Source organism: Micropterus salmoides, unplaced genomic scaffold, assembly GCF_014851395.1.
Source record: "Micropterus salmoides isolate LMB-PRFRI ecotype aquatic unplaced genomic scaffold, ASM1485139v1 Ms_hic_scaffold_4, whole genome shotgun sequence".
Classification (NCBI taxonomy): domain Eukaryota; kingdom Metazoa; phylum Chordata; class Actinopteri; order Centrarchiformes; family Centrarchidae; genus Micropterus; species Micropterus salmoides.
In genome coordinates, this window is record NW_024043372.1 from 7,126,893 (window position 1) to 7,146,858 (window position 19,966).

The 19,966-nt window shown below is 39.7% G+C and overlaps 2 long non-coding RNA genes across 2 annotated transcripts; both read right to left on the reverse strand.

Moving 5' to 3' along the window:
• Window positions 1-4,269: 4,269 nt before the first annotated feature.
• LOC119886506 lies at window positions 4,270-11,011 on the reverse strand. Its single transcript, XR_005441494.1, has 2 exons — window positions 10,905-11,011; window positions 4,270-4,838 (listed from the first exon to the last, which is right to left on the reverse strand). It is a non-coding gene; the product is annotated as an uncharacterized LOC119886506 (long non-coding RNA).
• A 7,167-nt stretch (window positions 11,012-18,178) lies between these two features.
• On the reverse strand, window positions 18,179-19,404 carry LOC119885530. Its single transcript, XR_005441357.1, has 2 exons — window positions 19,332-19,404; window positions 18,179-18,963 (listed from the first exon to the last, which is right to left on the reverse strand). It is a non-coding gene; the product is annotated as an uncharacterized LOC119885530 (long non-coding RNA).
• Between the last annotated feature and the right edge of the window lie 562 nt (window positions 19,405-19,966).

The window sequence follows — 19,966 nt, forward strand, 5'->3', positions numbered from 1 at the left end:
GAATTTCTGGCTGGGTGAAATAGGGTGAAGCGTCTCCCCATTAAGAGAGACGCTGTGTGCACTTATATATAGAGAGAGAGACCGTGTGAGCATGTGATTTAGGGCATATTGACACTTATTTGAAAACTCATTTTTGTTTTTCTTTAAATTTATTCCAGGTACCATTAAAAAAAAACTTCAATATGGAAAATGTGAAGATACAATCAATCTTTTCCGTGCTTTTTACCCCTCATAGCATGCACACACCCACACACACACAAAACCTGTTTCTCCAATCTCTCAGGGACTTCTCTCCCTTTCTCTTTCAGCCTTTTATAGACTGATTTAAATTAACATCTGCTGCTACTCCATAAAAAATGGAGCCTGGAGGATTCAATTCAATTAGAATAGAAAAAAGGGATGGCTTAATTCATTTAGAGGGAGATGAACTCTAAAAACTAGGTTGCCCTAGCCACCTGTGAGGAAGTGGAGACAGAAAAACAACTATATTTAACAACAAAAGCAATTTATTCAAGTGTTAAACCTTAAAGGAACTACGTGTAAGAATTTAGACTGTCCACCTGTCAAATTCATACTCCAATGCAATAGGGAGCAGTATATCACATGTCACGTCATAACTGCTGCTTACTGCCGTTAGCTAATTAGCTCAGTTAGTGCACCTAACATAGCGGTCCTATTAGCTGACGGAGTCTGAAATGGGCACCAGAACCAGGTGAGTGGGCGATGGAACTGTGGCAATGGCACAGCAGCCTCCCAGACAGGGACCATACACAGCCTCTGACACTGATGGCAGCTAGTATGATGACAGGGAATACGGTACTGATGAGAAAACGTGAATGTGTCTGGTGGCATTTTTCTTTTAATATTATTATTATTTTGTAAGAATATTTCCTTTCTTCACATTTTGTGAGTTTATTTTGTTTATTTATTAAACTAAAAAAGCTAAAAGAGCTTGTGTAACGTAACTTGCTTCTGTCACGATCTGGCTCTTGGACAAATATGGAGACACACCATATTGAAAGTTTAACAGAGGATAATCAATACATTTTGAACGTAAAAACAAAGCATGTTGTGTGAAAATCAGTAAAGTCAGAAGTGAAAGGTGTGAATGAGTGAAAGTATGGTGTATGTTGAGGTGTTGAAGTGTAGAAATTAAACAACGGAGAACTAAAAACCGTCTCAGCCACATCCGTGAAGGGGGACGCCTCTGCGATGATGGGGAAAGAAGAGAGAAAGTCACCGCACTACTGCCAGGCTTAAAGGTTCAGTGTGTAAGATTTAGCGGCATTTGGTGGTGAGCGTTGTCAATTGCAGTCTACCCTTTCAAAGTGCATAGGACTGCTACAGTGGCTGACACAGAAAGGTGTCTCTTCTGAGACAGCAGAGAGTGGATTATATTTACTTAATTATTTAGCAAAACTACATGTTATAGTGACTTGGCCACTGACAGATAAAATGGAAAATGTAAGCCAGGAGCGCGTAACATTGTCACTGTTTCTGCATCAAAGTCCATTATAAAAAACACATTACATAAAATTTATACAAACATTGACAAGGGAAACACATTCATCCTCTCTATGATTATGTATCCTCGCCAAAACTGCCTGCCAACAATAATATTTGGCCTGCAGCCAGATTATGGTGCTTTGATAGTGGCAAAAAATATAAATAAATAGATACTTTGATAGGGGTGCTGAAATAGATCTCAGTCATGACAGCAACAGTTGCTAACATAATCACTTCCTCTTTAGTGGTTTTGCCTACCAAATAAAAGCGCAAGAAGCTTGTTTACTGTCATGCAGTATTTGGAGTTGAACTGAGCTTTTACTTGGAAAAATTCTGAACGACATTAAAAGAGTCTGTAGCCTGCTTGACACACCTCTGAAACAGCTGTCAGAAAACGTGATTCCCCTAAATGTTCTCTGCCTGGAGACACTGAGGAAATGCAAAAGCATCCATAACTTGATGGATGCGGATCAAACACCAAAACAACAGTGCAGCACATGCCGTGATCTGGGAGAAAACGCTACTGACCAACTGAGCTAACCAAACATGTTGAAATAAGTCACTATTATTGCTTATATTCTCATCCACCATTTAAAGACTGAAAAGTTTCCTCTGATGCAAAACTTATTGGCAGACCCCTGCTGGATATTATTACTTCTTCTTCTTCTAACGTACGTATTCAGCATAGTGATACGTGTCTACACTGCCTGAATTCTACCAGAAGAAGAACAAGAAGAACAAAAAGAGCGTAGTGACGAAACAAGCTTAGCTTTACTATTGAACTATTGCCACTGGAGGGCAAGTGGTATTATAACACAGGATGAGCCCTGGCTATCTCATTAGCATGGTAATTTCAATAGATATCTTTGTAACACAATACATACAGTACAGTATATGTCTTTGACATAATGTCAAAACTGTTTTATTTATTTTTTTATTTGACTTGTCTGAGGTTGACATTGATTGCTGTAAAGCACTTTGTTACCTTTATTGAAAAGTGCTATACAAATACAATTATTATTATTATTATTATTATATACATTTGTTGTACACTTCATGAATCTGTGTAGCACCACTCGTAGTATTGCTTAAGGGATACTACAGGTGACAGTTAGGATTTATAGGAATGTTGGAGGAGAGAATGAATGGATATGAGGAAGGTGATAACTGTGGGGGAAGATATTGTTCATTTAGGCCTACTTCTCTCAAAACTCCACCTATTACATTCGGGGAAACACAATAACAGAACGTAGCCACTTTGCATTTCTTTGTGGTAGATTTTTCTGGCAATTTGACTGAAAGGGATTTACACATTTTATTATTTGTTGTACACTTCATGGATCTGTGTAGCACCATCGTAGTATTGCTTAAACTACAGGTTAGAACAGGACAGAATGGGTTTACCCAGTATAAGTAGGCTTGACAGGTGATTAGATGTGGGGATGAGGCATGGTCCTGCTCTGGAACTTAAGTGAACAAGTTAACATAATTTGTTTATATCCACGCACAGATGCATAGCTTAGATCATAGTTATGGTCTTATTAAAATGCTGTACATTCCCTGTTCTCTAATCTGCATAGGTGGGCGTCTACAAGTGCCATTAAGCCCTCAGGAAGATTTCAGCTTAGCTTTAAAGAGTTGATATTATATGCATTGCCTCTACCATAAAGACTGTACACATGCCAGCATAATCTGAACCCCTTGTGCGATTCCTTCTCTGGCTCAGCCATTTCTAAACCCTGTAAACCGCACCACACACTCACACAAGCATACACATTTACAATTAGCTTCCCACTCAGTGCATTCCTTTCTGTAACTTATCTCAGCTGTGTGTATTGACATATTTGGTGTAACATTAATCCTTTTGGCACACCTACGCTGCGCTCTTTGCGTGATTATTAAAGTGTCACATCACATTTGGCTTTAGCGGCCAGGACTGAAATGGCTTTGAAGGATTACAAAGGAAGCTGAAATACAACACAAGCAAACATAACATGATAGCAGGCACAAGTTCAGATGGATGAGTGAATACACATACTACAAACATGCTGCACAAACACATAGTATAGAGTAGTAATTAGACTGTGACTCATTTTTCATTGTATTAGTTATGTACTGCAGCACACAGGAATTTAACTGAAGCAAGCTGAAATTGCTGACTTTCGGCTATAACCCCTGGCACTCTATTTGAAAATCACATCCCCTTTTCAGACCAGTATACTTCTGGAATCTCTGGGCGTCACTCTTTTAGTGATATGTGATACAATTGTCAACATATCCATCAAGAAATCATGTAAAACAATTAGCTCTTTATAACTTACAATCAAAAGTAATTTAGCGGATTGTTGTCTGTACATGGCCACAGTACAAACAGGAACTGATTGTAGCTAAATTCAGTATGACTTCACATTTTCTTTGCCATATTTACTACTTGGTTGCTTTACAGTCTATACAGGAAGCATTTCAGTCTTGTTTTTCATCCGTCTCACCTTGTTTGCCAAAAGAGATCTGCTTCTATTTTAATAAATACATCTGTCTACACAGGACACATAATGACTTGTTTCACTCATGCATTATGCTTATAACTGCAACCTATAACATCTTTTTAGGTGTCTATTTTCTTTTACACATGTAACTAAAATTTATTTATTTATAGATTTAGCCAGAAGGCTAGTTGATCTGTACTCCCTGACAGGTCATTGCATTACAGGGGGAAATAAGAAAAGTACAACAAACAATAGAAATAATAATACAGTACATCACAACAAAATATTTTAATATATATTGTAAATAAATGTGGTAAAGTGCAAGTTATTAACACATGCAGTTTAAAGTCCAGTGCAGTGATGTTGATCCAAAAGAAGGTGACCTTCACAACACTTCTGTGCTGGAATGTATCTTGTGTAGACACTGACAAATTCTTAATCTAACCTTTTTGTACAGTGCTGCCGACTTGCAGCTTTCGCCACAAAGCCAGTGTAGACATGGTCTTGTCTTCTGCGTGTGAAACACATGATAAGTTGGACTAAGGACCATAAAAAGCCAAACTTTCCTACTGCACTGCACTGCCTATATGACCTGAAGCTCAGAAAAGGATAACGACACTTCTGCAAAAGCTTGTTTAATCTTTCACTTCTTTTGCCTTTTACATGTGTAAACACAAATGAACTGTATAGAACTAAATTTTGTGTTTCACACAAACATATATAACCCATGTATGACACATGGAACCTTACATATCTGAGCAGGTTTCAGGGTTTGTGTGAAGTCTGTTATGATCTGTCCTCTCACCCAGCGCCTCTGGCAGTCTGTCTCTGTATGTTCAGATCCATCTGGAGGGTATACACACAGACACGGTCACAATAGTGATGTGAGTCACATTTTTAGCTGCCATGCTGTTTCAAAGTGGTTGAGCAGGTAGAAGTTCAGTGTGTGGCAGTGAAATGAGGCTGTTGGGGGATACTGCAGGATCAAACATAAAATTTCAAATTGCAAGAGCTGTGATTTTAATTTCAACTTACACAAATAGTGTATTAAGTTGTTGGAGATGAAAGTTTTAGCTGCCAATTATGACAACTGTCACTGGCAAATTTACTCAGTTGTAGCTAAGAGTTGGCCAAAAAACAAACAAGAAAGTCTTGACTGACGGTAAACGTTAGTTTAAGCAGGTGCAGTGCTGTCAACAGTTTCAGTAGGGGGCTGAGGAAGCGAAGAGGCGAGGGAGAACAGGGAGGACACTGTGGGGGAAGTCCGAAGAGGAGAGGACCGGATAATGAGCCCAGCTGACTGAACGGAGGACGAGAGTGAGTGAACCTGGGAGGAAAGCAGACAAAGAGACGAAGCACAGGGAAATTGGAAGAAAACAGAATACATGCGAGCTTGAAGGTAGAGGTGGCACCGTGTATGGAGCAACGACGATCAAGCAAGAATGGTGTGGAGAACTGGGGTTGAAATACAGGCAGGGATGAGGTTGACTACTGGCAGGTGTGGCAGGCTGACATGGTGGCTGATGAGGTGCAGGTGCGGGTCGTTGGCTGGGCTCAGGAGCAGAGGGAGAGAGCGCAAACACAGGGGAGGAAACAGCGCCGCCACCACAACAGACTATTTTCTTATTTATTTTAACTCATTCTATTCATTTAGAACCATGATCAATTCAAATATATAGATAATTTGAAAAGGCAAAAAAAGAAAAGTAAATGTTAGGGGAGCAAGGTGTGGCTAGACAATCACATTTTTGGACTTATTACATTGTAACTTCATATCAGCTCCAGTCTTTGTTTAATGTTTTTTTTGTGAGATCACTCTCTGTATTGTCCAAAATGGCAAATCCCAAACATTCATTCTATTATGTCACAATACAATTAAATACTCAGCTTCTGTGTGAACTAATTGCACAGTAATAACTCTCAACAGATATGAAAGATGTTCCCTACTGTTGTGTGTGTTCATTAGATTTTAGACCTGGTATAGCAGCACGCTGCAATTCAGAGAGGAAACGTAACAAACACAAGCAACAACAGGAGGCCTGACGGTAATTGCATGTTTGTTTTATACAAAAGCACAGCGTGATGCAAATGTGTGGGAACGTGTGTGCCTGAAATGGAACAGGCTGGGTTAGAGGGAAAATTACTTTTTCAGTGTATGCGTGTGTGTGTGTGAGTGTGTGTGTGTTAAGTCATATAGCAGCCCAACATGAAGCCAGTGTGTGTTCCCTCCCATGTGTCAAAAGGTTTCATACAGCAATAATGAACGCTGTTTGTTGTGTATTATCACTGCTACCCTTAAGGCCTACACAAACACACACTCACACAGACTTGGTGAATTTAGTAATACAGTGACCCCTTTAATTTTTTTCACTCTTTGTTTCATTGCAGCCATTTTCCAAAAATCAAAAAAGTTCATTTTATTTCTCAGTAATGTACACTCAGCACCCCATCTTGACAGAAAAAAACAGAAATGTAGAAATTTTTGCAAATTTATTAAAAAAGAAAAACTGAAATATCACATGGTCATAAGTATTCAGACCCTTTGCTCAGTATTTAGTAGAAGCACCCTTTTGATCTAATACAGCCATGAGTCGTTTTGGGAAAGATGCAACAAGTTTTTCACATCTGGATTTGGGTATCCTCTGCCATTCCTCCTTGCAGATCCTCTCCAGTTCTGTCAGGTTGGATGGTAAACGTTGGTGGACAGCCATTTTCAGGTCTCTCCAGAGATGCTCAGTTGGGTTTAAGTCAGGGCTCTGGCTGGGCCATTCAAGAACAGCCACGGAGTTGTTGTGAAGCCACTCCTTCGTTATTTTAGCGGTGTGCTTAGGGTCATTGTCTTGTTGGAAGGTAAACCTTCGGCCCAGTCTGAGGTCCAGAGCGCTCTGGAAAAGGTTTTCGTCCAGGATATCCCTGTACTTGGCCGCATTCATCTTTCCCTCGATTGCAACCAGTCGTCCTGTCCCTGCAGCTGAAAAACCCCCCCAGCATGATGCTGCCACCACCATGCTTCACTGTTGAGACTGTATTGGACAGGTGATGAGCAGTGCCTGGTTTTCTCCACACATACCGCTTAGAATTAAGGCCAAAAAGTTCTATCTTGGTCTCATCAGACCAGAGGATCTTATTTATCACCATCTTGGAGTCCTTCAGGTGTTTTTTAGCAAACTCCATGCGGGCTTTCATGTGTCTTGCACTGAGGAGAGGCTTCCGTCGGGCCACTCTGCCATAAAGCCCCGACTGGTGGATTGCTGCAGTGATGGTTGACTTACTACAACTTTCTCCCATCTCCCGACTGCATCTCTGGAGCTCAGCCACAGTGACCTTTGGGTTCTTCTTTACCTCTCTCACCAAGGCTCTTCTCCCCCGATAGCTCAGTTTGGCCGGACGTCCAGCTCTAGGAAGGGTTCTGGTCGTCCCAAACGTCTTCCATTTGAGGATTATGGAGGCCACTGTGCTCTTAGGAACCTTAAGTGCAGCAGAAATTTTTTTGTAACCTTGGCCAGATCTGTGCCTTGCCACAATTGTGTCTCTGAGCTCTTCAGGCAGTTCCTTTGACCTCATGATTCTCATTTGCTCTGACATGCACTGTGAGCTGTAAGGTCTTATATAGACAGGTGTGTGGCTTTCCTGATCAAGTCCAATCAGTATAATCAAACACAACTGGACTCAAATGAAGGTGTAGAACCATCTCAAGGATGATCAGAAGAAATAGACAGCACCTGAGTTAAATATGAGTGTCACGGCAAAGGGTCTGAATACTTATGACCATGTGATATTTCAGTTTTTCTTTTTTAATAAATTTGCAAAAATTTCTACATTTCTGTTTTTTTCTGTCAAGATGGGGTGCTGAGTGTACATTACTGAGAAATAAAATGAACTTTTTTGATTTTTGGAAAATGGCTGCAATGAAACAAAGAGTGAAAAATTTAAAGGGGTCTGAATACTTTCCGTACCCACTGTATGTTGCCACCCTGCGGGTAGACTGGTTGCCTACATGGTATTTCCCTCTTAGAACAAAGAGTCAGAGAGAGAGAAGCCTATGAAGGGACTGTTACAGAGCAGAAGAAAGAGAGAGATGACAACAGAGACAAATAGGAAGGAGATGAAGCAAGAATAAAGGAGGTTTTAAGATGGGAGGACAAAAGGAAAGAGAAAAAAAACTACAAGGATAACACAAAAGAAAAGAAACACAAAGGCAGGAAATATTAATTTAAATATCAAAACATTTTCAAATGTATTCAAATAATGACCCAACAAAAAGTCCCCAATAAACCCCAGGTAAAACACTGAGGGGCCCTGCTCGAAATTACCTGTACTGTAATGGCTCACATGTAAAATGCTGTATAATTTCCAGGACAGTTGTAATATCTTCTGGTCTAATCATTCTTATATGAACAGAAATACTGTTTTCATTCATTAATTCCATTTATAAATATTTTGCCATTATTTTTTATTACTGTTAAGCTACTGTCAGTGAAGCTCTACTTCATGCATATGCTGCACATCAACAACCTTCTAGAAATGGGAAGGGCTATGCCTTTGAACTGCTGTTAACATCTGCATAGGTAGTGTTACCCCGGATTCACACAGGCGGTGTCTGTGCCGCGTTTAGATTTAGTTTCAAACCGTTTCCCCCAGTTCCCTGAAGGGCTGAATTTCCCACATGCCTGATTTTGATGAATTGTTTAGATTTAGTTGATTTGGTAAATTGTCCTTGATTTTTGTGCTTCTACCGTAGTTAAGAAGGCTACATAGTTAAATTATTTCTTTTTTGGTCTGTTTGTGTTTATTGTAGATATACGATCGGGAGATCGGTGAAAATCGACTGGATTCTCTTTGCTGTTTCTGTGCCTGACTTCCTGCCCGACTCATCTGCTTGGTTCTGCTTGACACGTTACACAGGCGGCGTGTGCGCCGCAGCTACCATGCCTAATTGCTGCCATTGTAGTCAATGCTTGTGCTCACACTAGAAGCGCCGCAGCGCATCCCAGAAGTGGCTCTCCGCTCCGGTCCGTGGTAGAAGCACAACAATCAAGGACAACTTACCAAATCAACTAAATCTAAACAATTCAGCAAAATCTGGCATGTGGGAAATTCAGCAAAATCTGGCATGTGGGAAATTCAGCCCTTCAGGGAACTGGGGGAAACGGTTCACAGAGCTGTGGACACAGCTGTGATCGGTAATCGGTAGCAGAAGCACACAAAATGACAAACAACAAGTCAACAATGTGGGCAAGCTAAAAGCTCAGCTGCAGAAATGCTTCCAGTGTGAGTTGACGCAGGGCTGAGTATGGGTCAAAACTGTGGCGCAGCCATATTGCGGCACACACGCCTTCTGTGTGAGTTCAGAGGTTAGTGTTAGTGATTGAGTATTTCTGATCAAAAGACAAACTCAGAGCAACAGAGCTGTGAGTAGGACAAGGCTATAGTGAATTTATGGAGAAAGGCAAATTATACCAGGCGCTGATCAGAAAACAGGGAGGCTTTTTACTAGAATATGATAAATAATACTTATAAAAACAGGGATGATTAGGACTAAAGATATACTTAATTAAAACCTGATTTTTGAGGTAAACAAAGGCCACTATTTGAGAATTTATGGTGAGAGGAAAGAAGAAAAGGTGAGGGGAGGAGAAGAGAAAGTATAGGAAAGAAGGCGGTTAGAGATAAAAGACTTATCTTATTCCACAGTCATGGGATGTATAGACTTTATCTCATCACTGTTCACACATATCATTATTATCATCATCAAGCAGACCTCAGAGTTTAATATGAAAGTTTTGATATCAAAACTAATTTCAGAGCCTGATGGAGCACAGCTCTTAAAAGGACAAATATGTGTTGTGGTCAGATTGCCATACACACCAGCCAGTCACAGCACACACCTGCTTGGGAGAAATACCTGAACGTAAAAGGTTATTGTAATTTGAAAACTGCAACACAGATTTGTAGATATATGTCCTGAAGTACAGTGCTGAGTCAGTGTTCCTTGGTTATCAGGGCCAACACGTAGATTTGAAAAGATTTATGCTCAGACACTTCGACTTGTAGATAAAGCAGACTTTATCAGGAGATTTCAAAAGTTGTCTTCTCCCATCTCCATTATAATGACTGTTAGGACAGTACTCAAATCCATTCCAGTGCTGTATAAAAGGCCAGTTTTTAATTGACAACTTACAGGTGAAAGGATAAGTCTCCCCAAGTCATGACTTGAATCATTGACATCATGTTTTTAAGATGGAAGCATGCAGACTCTGGTTTTGATTTGATCTGACTGTTAAAGCTCAGCCTCACAGTCAATAATTAGGCTATACCAAGATTCAAAGACAGGAAGCTGAGATAAGCACTGTGCTTATCTCGGTCACAACCTCGCTTATCTAACCTTTGGGCCACCACTGCCCCATATGTGTGTATGTGTATATATCTATCTATATCTATAGATATATGTCTATCGAATATATATATATATATATATATATATATATATATATTTAACCTTTATTTATTCAGGGGAGCTTCACTGAGAGGAAGCCTCTCTATAGATAGATAGATATCTTGAATAATCGTTGGATTAAGCGATTTGAAAAATAATCGTTATGTACAGCCCTAGCACTGACTCTCTTTTTTCTTTTGCATCTGTCTTTGTGTTGTCTGTGCTAACTAAACAAAGTTCAGGAACATAGAGAATCTATAGGACTGTAGTCATTCGTTACAGGGCATGGCAAATTTGGGCGTTGTCTGCATAGTTATTATAGTTGATTTTATTGACAGCAGTAAACCATCTTTGACCAAAAGTTAATATTGCATTCCTTTAACCATGATCACAATATTTCTCCAACATCTAGTTTTAGTTGCCTAAACCTAACCACACCAACCAAGGTCGTAAATCAGAAAACAGAGACATGATACCTTGAAGGAGGAGGCATGTTCACTGGTGTGTGTTATGTTTGTCTTTCCTCATCCTTCCACCCATCCATCTGCTATCTGTCCTTCCTTTCATCCACCCTTCCCTTTAATGATCTGTGAAGAAGAGGAGGGGGAGAGGAAGTAAGGAATGAGAGTAATAAAATAGGTTAAAAAAATAATTCCTTAAATTCTATCTAAATGTGTTTAATGAATAACACAACGCTGTGGTATTAACATATTCAAACATAATACATTTTTCAGATTATACCAGCACTAGCAATAGAGAAAGTGGAATCAGTCACACTTTTTTAGTGTGATAACTGATGACTGTTGAAAACAAAAGAGAAGGAACAAAGAAATACAGAAACACGCTTGGGTCATTAACAGACAGGCATAGGTCATTACCTGCAGTGCTAGAGTATGATATGGACAGGCAAGCTCAGTTGATGGATGACATTAACACAGCACAGCTCTCACATCAGGTGTTTGTAAATGAAAATGTTGGCTTTGTCTTGATGTGATCTTTGACATGGCAATATATCAATAGAATGTCTGCAGTGGGTATCCCCTGGAAACTTGTGTATTACAATGAGCTCTATATTAGCATAAAGGTACTGGAAAGAAAGAAATCCCTTCATTAATCTGCAAATGTATGCTGGAAGGGGTTGGACAATGTAAACATATTTAGCACAAGTATTAATTCTGAGGCTACATTGTAAAAAAAATGATGCACACACACAGCAAACACACACATAACATACTGTGAAAAGGAAGGACAAAAACACATGCCTCAGTCTCTGCGATATCAAAAATGCAAAAACGAGAAGACAAAGTACTCTTGATTCTACATAACTTAATTCATCCCACAATAAAACCCCACTGAAGTACCAATTTTTCTTACTTCAGTTTACCCAGAGAACAAAAACAGCTGTAACTCTGTAATTCAGGATTTTTCTTAGTCCAAAGTACAAGCTAACTCTTTGGTTAACACAAAACAACAATGTCTATACGAGTCATTAGCCATGTGTTTAACTATCAGACAGCTTGGCTGAGTGTGCCCCGTGTATAATTTGCAATTCTGTCCGTCCTTATTTCCTGGCAGCACAGGCTGAGTATCACGGCTGTTTAACAGCTGACAAATAACAGGGTAGTGGAATCAGTTTAGACAGCAGGAAAAATACAAAGTGGCAGTGGGAGTGATTTATGCAGAGTTTCCAAGAAGGTGGAATGGATTTGTCATTTTATTTTAATTTACATTTGTTTGTGTGTGTTCCTCAGAGTATCTAATTTGTTTTTCACATGTGCTCCCCTCTCTCGGTTTCTTTTCTTTCAAGCCTTCTATTTATGGTTTCTAAAGCCCCTTTTCCACTGCTCGGTACCAGCTCGACTCAACTCGACTCTGCTCGCCTTTTTTTGGTTTTCCATTGCGGAAAAGTTGTACCTGTACCTGCTTTCAGGTACTTTTTTTCATTTCACCTCGAGGTTCCAAGCGAGCTGAGGCGATACTTAAATGTTACGTGAAAACACAGCAGACCGCTGATTGGTCAGAGAGAATCGGCACTATTCACTGCGCGTGCCTGACAGAGGCCTGCAACAGAAAGTTTTATATTTTACAATTTTCATACGTTATTTCATCACTAAATCCACTTCTGAGAAGTTTTGAGGTGAGAAATCAACTGTGTAGATTTCGATCATTGACAGTTTTACGAGAAGTGATGGCGGAACAAAAATGTGCTTGAAAGACTGTGGCCACGGGAGGAGCTCGCGAGGCCGGCCAGCCGCCCGCTCAAAGAGCCCTCTGCTCCCACCGTCACACAGACCGCTGCAGCAACAACGGCAGAGGAAAACACAGCTGGAAGGTTTTCATACCGCTTATCTGTCTTTACATTCTGAGCAATGTTGAAACTTTTTAACTTAAATAAAGAGACAGCTGTGTGTGGGTCGTTGGTGTGTGTGTCGTATTGAAAATTACGTTGCGGCAGTTGTGTGTGGCGTCGCTATGACAACCAGCTACATTCAGGGTACTATCTCTGGGTACTATCTGCAATGGAAAACGGAGCACGGGCAAACCGAGTCGAGTCGAGCTGTTACTGGTAATGGAAAAACGGCATAAGTTCTGTCCCCCATTACCTCTTTTTTTGATACTGGCAGTAGTCAATCAAAACTTAGCGAAAGACAGTGTGCCTGAGACAAGAGGCTGTGATTCTCCCATACATTTTTATTAAGCTTGACAGACACAAATCCAAGCTGCAACCAGATTGCAAAAGTAAATAAATTTTACTTTTTGATGTTGCATTTACTAATGTGTCCACCTATTACATATCATAGGTTTCTTACTTTAAAGCTGGACTAACCAATATAAACCAAATCACTATGTGTAATGTGAAAGGGATCACTCATAACGACAAACCCAATAATTATCAGCCAATTCTGCAGTTCCCCTCAACTCCAAGGAGAGTTTTAGCATCTTTTAGCTCATTATTTTGGTTCAGTCTTATGGTGTGTTCCTACAGAAAGCAAAGCGAATTAAATTGCAAGATATGTAAGCAGTGTGCCACTTTCATGATCATTGTTCGCTGCATCCTTTCAAAAATGTTAGCTCAAACACACCTGTACTGATCAAATTAAGTATAATTATTACACAATTAACAAATAAGTGACACTTGAACCTTTTGTAACTATACCTAAAAATATGTCTCAAATAGCTAGCAGTGAAGTACAAGACCCTGCTTGCATCTGAATCTTGTGGAAATTGATAATGTGATGAAAAAATGGATGAAACTAAAGGAAACAGTTTAGGCATTCTGGATGAATGCACCACTGATTTCTTCAGCTTTCACTTTTCTACAACCCCCTTCCCACATATCACCTATGTTCCACCTTTCCCCTACTTTTAGGTTTGATTTTCACTCCATCTACCCATTTCCATTTCCTTTCTTCCCTCCTCTTTGCCTTGTCTTCTTTCCCACCCCATCCTGACTTATCCACCCTGTTCGCTCCATTTCCTCTCCTCCATCTTCTTCTATTTCAGCACCATCCTCCTTCCCCTCTCTTTATTCTCTCACACATTTCCAGTCTTCTGAAATGAATGAGTAACCTGGTTCCAATTCTCATCCCCTCTCTGGGATGTCATTTAAACGGCAGGGTGGGAACACACATACACTTACACCTGCTGAGTATGCAGATAGCAGCATTTGATTTTGCACAGTTAATCTCACACACAGAGAAGGGTACCTCATGTACACAAAAACAAAGAATATTCCTTTAGCACATTTTTTTCCCCTGTGTAATACAAATGTGAAAGGAAACAAGAGAAAGAAAGTACTCCAACAGATCACTCTCCCTGCAGAGGAGGGGGAATGGAAAAAAATTTAATAAAAAAATGTTAATGGGGAACAAAAAGTAAAATAAGAACAGTATTAGCACATTTTGCCATCACATAATGTCATAGTTCTAGAATAAAACTGAAATAAAGATACTTTTTTCTTTCTATTAAAGCACATGTTAGCCATATTTACAATGACTAAAAGAGCTGCAAAAATAAAACACATGAAATATGCAAAATGAAAATCGTTAGGTAGATTTGTTTGCATTTATATGATACTACATATGAAAATATTGAAAATACCATTTTATCAAAAATAAAGTGATACATTGTTTAAGTTGAAGTTTCGTTTTCTGTGGTGAACATCCCCAAACACAAATAAGCCTATTGCATAAGCCAGTGAACTGAGCTACAAGAGAGTTAAATAATGGGAAAGGTTCATAAACAGGGTTTGACATTATTTGGTTTGTTCAGAATCCCATAGGCCATCCCAAAGTGCAGTGCAGAACTGGCAGTGCTTTCACCTGTGAGTGAGCAGTCCACTAGCATGCATCCAAACTAACTAACAAACTAAAAAGCAGTGTTGTTTTTAGCCGCTAAGTGCAAGACGTCCACATCATATATAGATTATGACGCACATTTGTGCGCTTGGTGAACTCTAGAACTGGCTTGTCGGGTTGAAATTAAACAGGGTGATATTATTTTCCATCTAGCTCCCATTCTTGTGCATTAGCTTTCTAGCTAACTAGAGCATTTAATGTCAGCACTGCACTGTGGGTGGCTCTGGGGATTTTGAGAAAGATGACCACAATCTGCCATTACGGTTTCCAACAATTTGGTTCAAATAAATTAGCGTCCCTAATGTCAAAGAGCTATATCCATGAGGAAAATGGAGCATTCCTTAAATATTGATTTTTTTACTGAGCAACTTCAATTACCAATAAGAGAGATACTATGGAATAAATACTGTCCCAAACGTATTGTAGCTGTGTGGAAAAGTTTTGTACTCGTGAAAATGTTTTGTAGCTCTGTGAAAATGTTTGAATGTGTATAAATACCTGAAAAACCCAAAGTTTACAGGTACGAATCGATTCTACAGATACAAAACAAACCTAAAGTTACAAGTACTTTTGTCCCACATTTGACACGTTCTACTGAATAATCAATGGGGATGCTCTGATTAACATGTCATTTGACTATCCAATCAGGAATGTCATTTCACCATCCAATCACGGATTCTGGGGTGCAGGTCTTTCAACAAAAAACAAACAAAAAGAGTTATTGTTTCTCTTTAAAGATTTTGTTGTACAATTTGATAGTTCTGTTGCTTTTTCCAGAGTCAATAAGCTTAAGGGTTTTAATATATTCTGCAAATTTGCATAGAAATCCAGTGAAGTTGGGGAGTGTCTTTGCGATTTAGCACTTGTATTTGGAATTGTATATGAATTTAATGTATATGGAATTTCCCATGTAAGATCAATAAGTTAATTATAGTAGTAATAATAATAATAATAATAATAATAAATTTAATAATTTATCATGTTCGAAATATGCAAAGACATTTATACTGGCGATTTTAACATTGTTTTAAGTTTCACCCATAATATAGTCTTTAATAGTCCAAAACGTAAGTGAATGCACACTTTGCAATTGACTCTTCGCTAAGCCCCGCCCTTGCTTACTGTTGCTGAGTCCGACAAACTGTCTGCATTGCCACTGTCTATTCCTGCACTCCCCGGAGAAATATTGTCAAATTTGTTGGAAAAAGCGATCTCAGAAAGAAGCAGACAGTTTTGGCGTTGCATTATACATTTGAGGGTTGCATTCAGGCTGTCAAACTGACTCAAACGGATGTGAAAAACAATTAAAGTTAGAAGCTAAAGCCTACCACTCACACAGTACAAGTGAACCACCGCATCCCCTGACGACTGAGACAAAAGACAACTATATTAAGGATCAACACTGTTCTTGTAAAGGTTGGTAGGCCTCTATTCATTATTACAATCATTAAAAAGCAGAACAGTAGGGCTTTATTGCGTTACATTCAGTATTAAGTTAGCTAGCGTTAGCTAACTAACATTACATTAGGAATGATCCGCAGCTGACATTTTTCTGGATTTATTTCAGGTTTTGGAAAGAGAATCAATCGTACTTCTCCTTTCAACCTCTCTGGGTAGCGACTGTAACCATTACAAGTGCCCTAGGAACAGCATTTGACCATATCTAAGAAAAATACAGTCAAAAAAAGCTAGAAAACTTGCATTAGAGTCAATGGAGCGCAGCCACAAAAGTGTCAGACCTCAGTTAGAGAGAGTCCTATACTGCGCTGTGATTGGCCAGCTGTGTATTCGGGGTGTGGCTTAGCAAAGGGTCAATTAAGCCAATCTTCTACCATAGCTAATGACATCATACTGGGCTCCTGTTACATGAGTAATGGCATTTCATAGAATCAGTCTTAAAATAGCTCCACAGACAAACCATTCTGTATCTCCTTCATTCAACCAATGAACTGTATGATTACAATGTCATCTACTGTAAAACAAAATGAGTTTTTCACTTTGAGAGCTATTTATATATTTCTTTCCCATGCTGTTTTGGCCAGTTACTACCTTACCAGAAATGCCTAAGAAGAAATAAAATAGACACACAGATGTTTTTTTGCCAGTACATGATGCAGGTTGGTTACTTTGGAAAGAATATGGGTCTCATTTTGAGTTTTCTACGTTTTTAATTTATCCTCATTGAGCCTTCATGGCCATCACAAAGGCCACGATTTTCAAAATATGTCGTACTCAGATGGTAACTCAGCTACAGTCAAACAAACGCAATCTGTCTTCTAAAGGATCTTGAAGAGATATAAAAAGAGAAAAAATATGTTGCAAGACAAAGGAGAAAAATTTAGAGCATTCCTCTGTGGCATTTTTCTTTTGCCAGCCCACAGTGAAGACAAATGGAGAAAGAAAGAAAGATGAATCATTCTCCCTATGTGATCCTGCAGTGAAGCGTGTTGGAGAGAGCCAGCAACACTGCGAATGACAAGGAGACAGAATATTCTTCATAGTTTTTTTGGCCATATGAACCCACAGAGAGAGGAATTGAAAAGCTGTAGGGAGCTGTGACAGGAAGATCTCATTCCTCCTCCTCTCATCATCTTGGCATGGGCATTTGGGCAGTTAGAAAGACTGTCCTGTAGCTGAAAGGTCATAAGTTAAATCCTTGAAATGTCAGTGTGTACATGAGCAAATTCTTGCCACTGAACAAATGGCTTGTTATCGGTGTGCCTGGGAGACTGTATTTCACAATAAATCAGATATTTTTATGTTTACACTTAAAGTCTAGTGTGACTTTGGATTATCTACTGTAGTGCTGACTATGCAAGGCTATTTGACTTAATTCAAGTAAGTTTCACTTCCCTTGTCTTAAATACCAATTTTATCTTATTTGGGGTTATGTAGCTAGATAAAAGGGTGACAGAACCTCCATTACACTTGAACAATCATGTTAAACTTTGACGTTTCTGAAGTTTTATCGAATTTTAACCTTCAGACATTTGTTTCACATACAGTGAGTAAATATTAAATGTAGGCCTACGTTTATTGGTAAAAGAAAAAAACTTTAGGCACAGATTGTGCTTTTTTACCCCCCACCGTAAGTAGCCTAACTTGTGGGTGAACTGTCTTGGTTTCTTCCTATCTCTGTCCCTTAAGCTGGAGTGACACATCACAAATGTCCCCCATCTTTGAAAAGACTTTCCTATCAGCACCACCGTGGTGCTAAAAGGATAGCAGATAGGCTATTGACCCCTTTGACTCCCAATTTTTTTAGTTTAGCCTATATTAGGCTGTGTCAAAACTACATTACATCAAATAGAACACATTTAGGTGAGATAGTAGGCTATGCAGCATATCCCTGTAATTAAAGTTCTGTTGGTTTGAAATAAACAGCATGTATGTATGTGGCAGGTTTATCAACACACATGTTGGATGGCCAGGACGCGTACATGATGCAAGAGTGCTGAGAAATTCCACACTTTATAATCTGGCTGAGAACAACGAGCTATTTCAAATGGTGAATATAGACCACAGTGATTCACTAGTTTTTATATTGTTAAACTTGCACATAACCCAAAAATTGGCTGGTGACTCCATTCATGCATTATAATCTGATGTTATGCAAATATATATTACCTATGTATGAATGTATGTATCACATACATAGTCAAAGTCATGTCTGTAGATTTGCATATGTGTAATAGTGAAATGAGACAGTGATATGAGATAGGTGTGTGTGTGTTGTACATTTCTAGATCACCCGTGACATTCATGGCACATCAGTCTCTGTCATGCTTCTAGGAGACAGCATACCCCCTTCTGAACTGGCTCATGAAGCCTTATCATGACAATGGCCACCTAACTAACGATCAGGATACTTCAACTACCACCACAGCCAAGCTAAGAGTGTGCTTTTAGTCGACTCAAAGGACGATGGAGATGTCTTCTGAAAAGAATGGATGTTCAAATCTTGCGAGTTCCACATGTTGTAACAGCGTGCTGCATTTTGCACAATCTTTGTGAAATTCATGCACAATGTTTTGATGAAACTTGGATGGAATCAGCCCATGAACATACAACCAATGACTCTGATCTCCCCCAACCCAGAGAGGCTGGGCCACATGCAGTCCGAGATGTACCGACAGGGCTTTTTTCTCAGCAGAGAGGACATCAGTGACTGTCCACACTGTAATAAATGTAATGAAAATGAGTGCAAAGTAGAGTCTTGATGGACACACAATGCATTTTACACTATGAACAGACATGACTGCATGTGATTTCTATATGATGTAATGCTTCACAGATTTAGTCACACTCAATTGTTGTTTTATTAACTTAAAGTTCAAATTTTGTTGTATATAAGTTAACAATATTTCCACTCTAGCTATTTGTTAAATCATCTTAAATACATTTTGTACAGTCCATTTTCACTTGCAAATTGAACAAAGTTACATTGTTAAAGGGATGCATTTTGTAATAAACTTCATCATCAACTAAAAAGTCACAAGTTCAAATTAATAACAGTACAGTTAAACTACTGGCAAACTTACTTACACTGAATAGATAAATGCTGGATAGCAAACTGTTGTGGTGGCAGCCCGGGCTGACGGTGAGTGTCCTGTTTATTTCCCCTTTCTTTCTTGTGATTCTGTTTTTCCCTTGTGTTTTGGCCTGCCTGTTTGTGTCTCCTCCTTTCCCCCTGTGTGTGCTCTCCCTCTCTCTCTCCTTCCGCTCCTGAGCCCAGCCAACGACCCGCACCTGCATCTCGTCAGCCACCTCCTCTGCCTGCCACACCTGCCAGCAATCAGCCTCATCTCTGACAGTACTTCTACCCCGGTTCTCCAGTCAACCCCTGCTTGATTGTCGTTGCTCCTTACCCGGTGCCACTTTGCCACTCAAGCCCTTGAGTATTCTGCGCCCTGTGCTTTGTTCCCACTGCGTCTAACCCTGTCTGTCTGTCACCCCTCCAGGTTCACTCCCTCGCCCCCCCCCCGTGCCTCCTTGCTTCCTCGGTCCGCAGTACCCCCGGCTCCCTTGTCTCAGTCACCTCAGTTCTCCTTACCTGTGTTTCCCCGGCGTCCACCTCTCCCTCACCTCCACTCCCTCAACCCCTTTTCCCCTTCAATAAAGCCTATTCTGCCCGAGTGTTGCGTTTGGGGCCACCCTGCCCCCACACCACAACAGCTAAC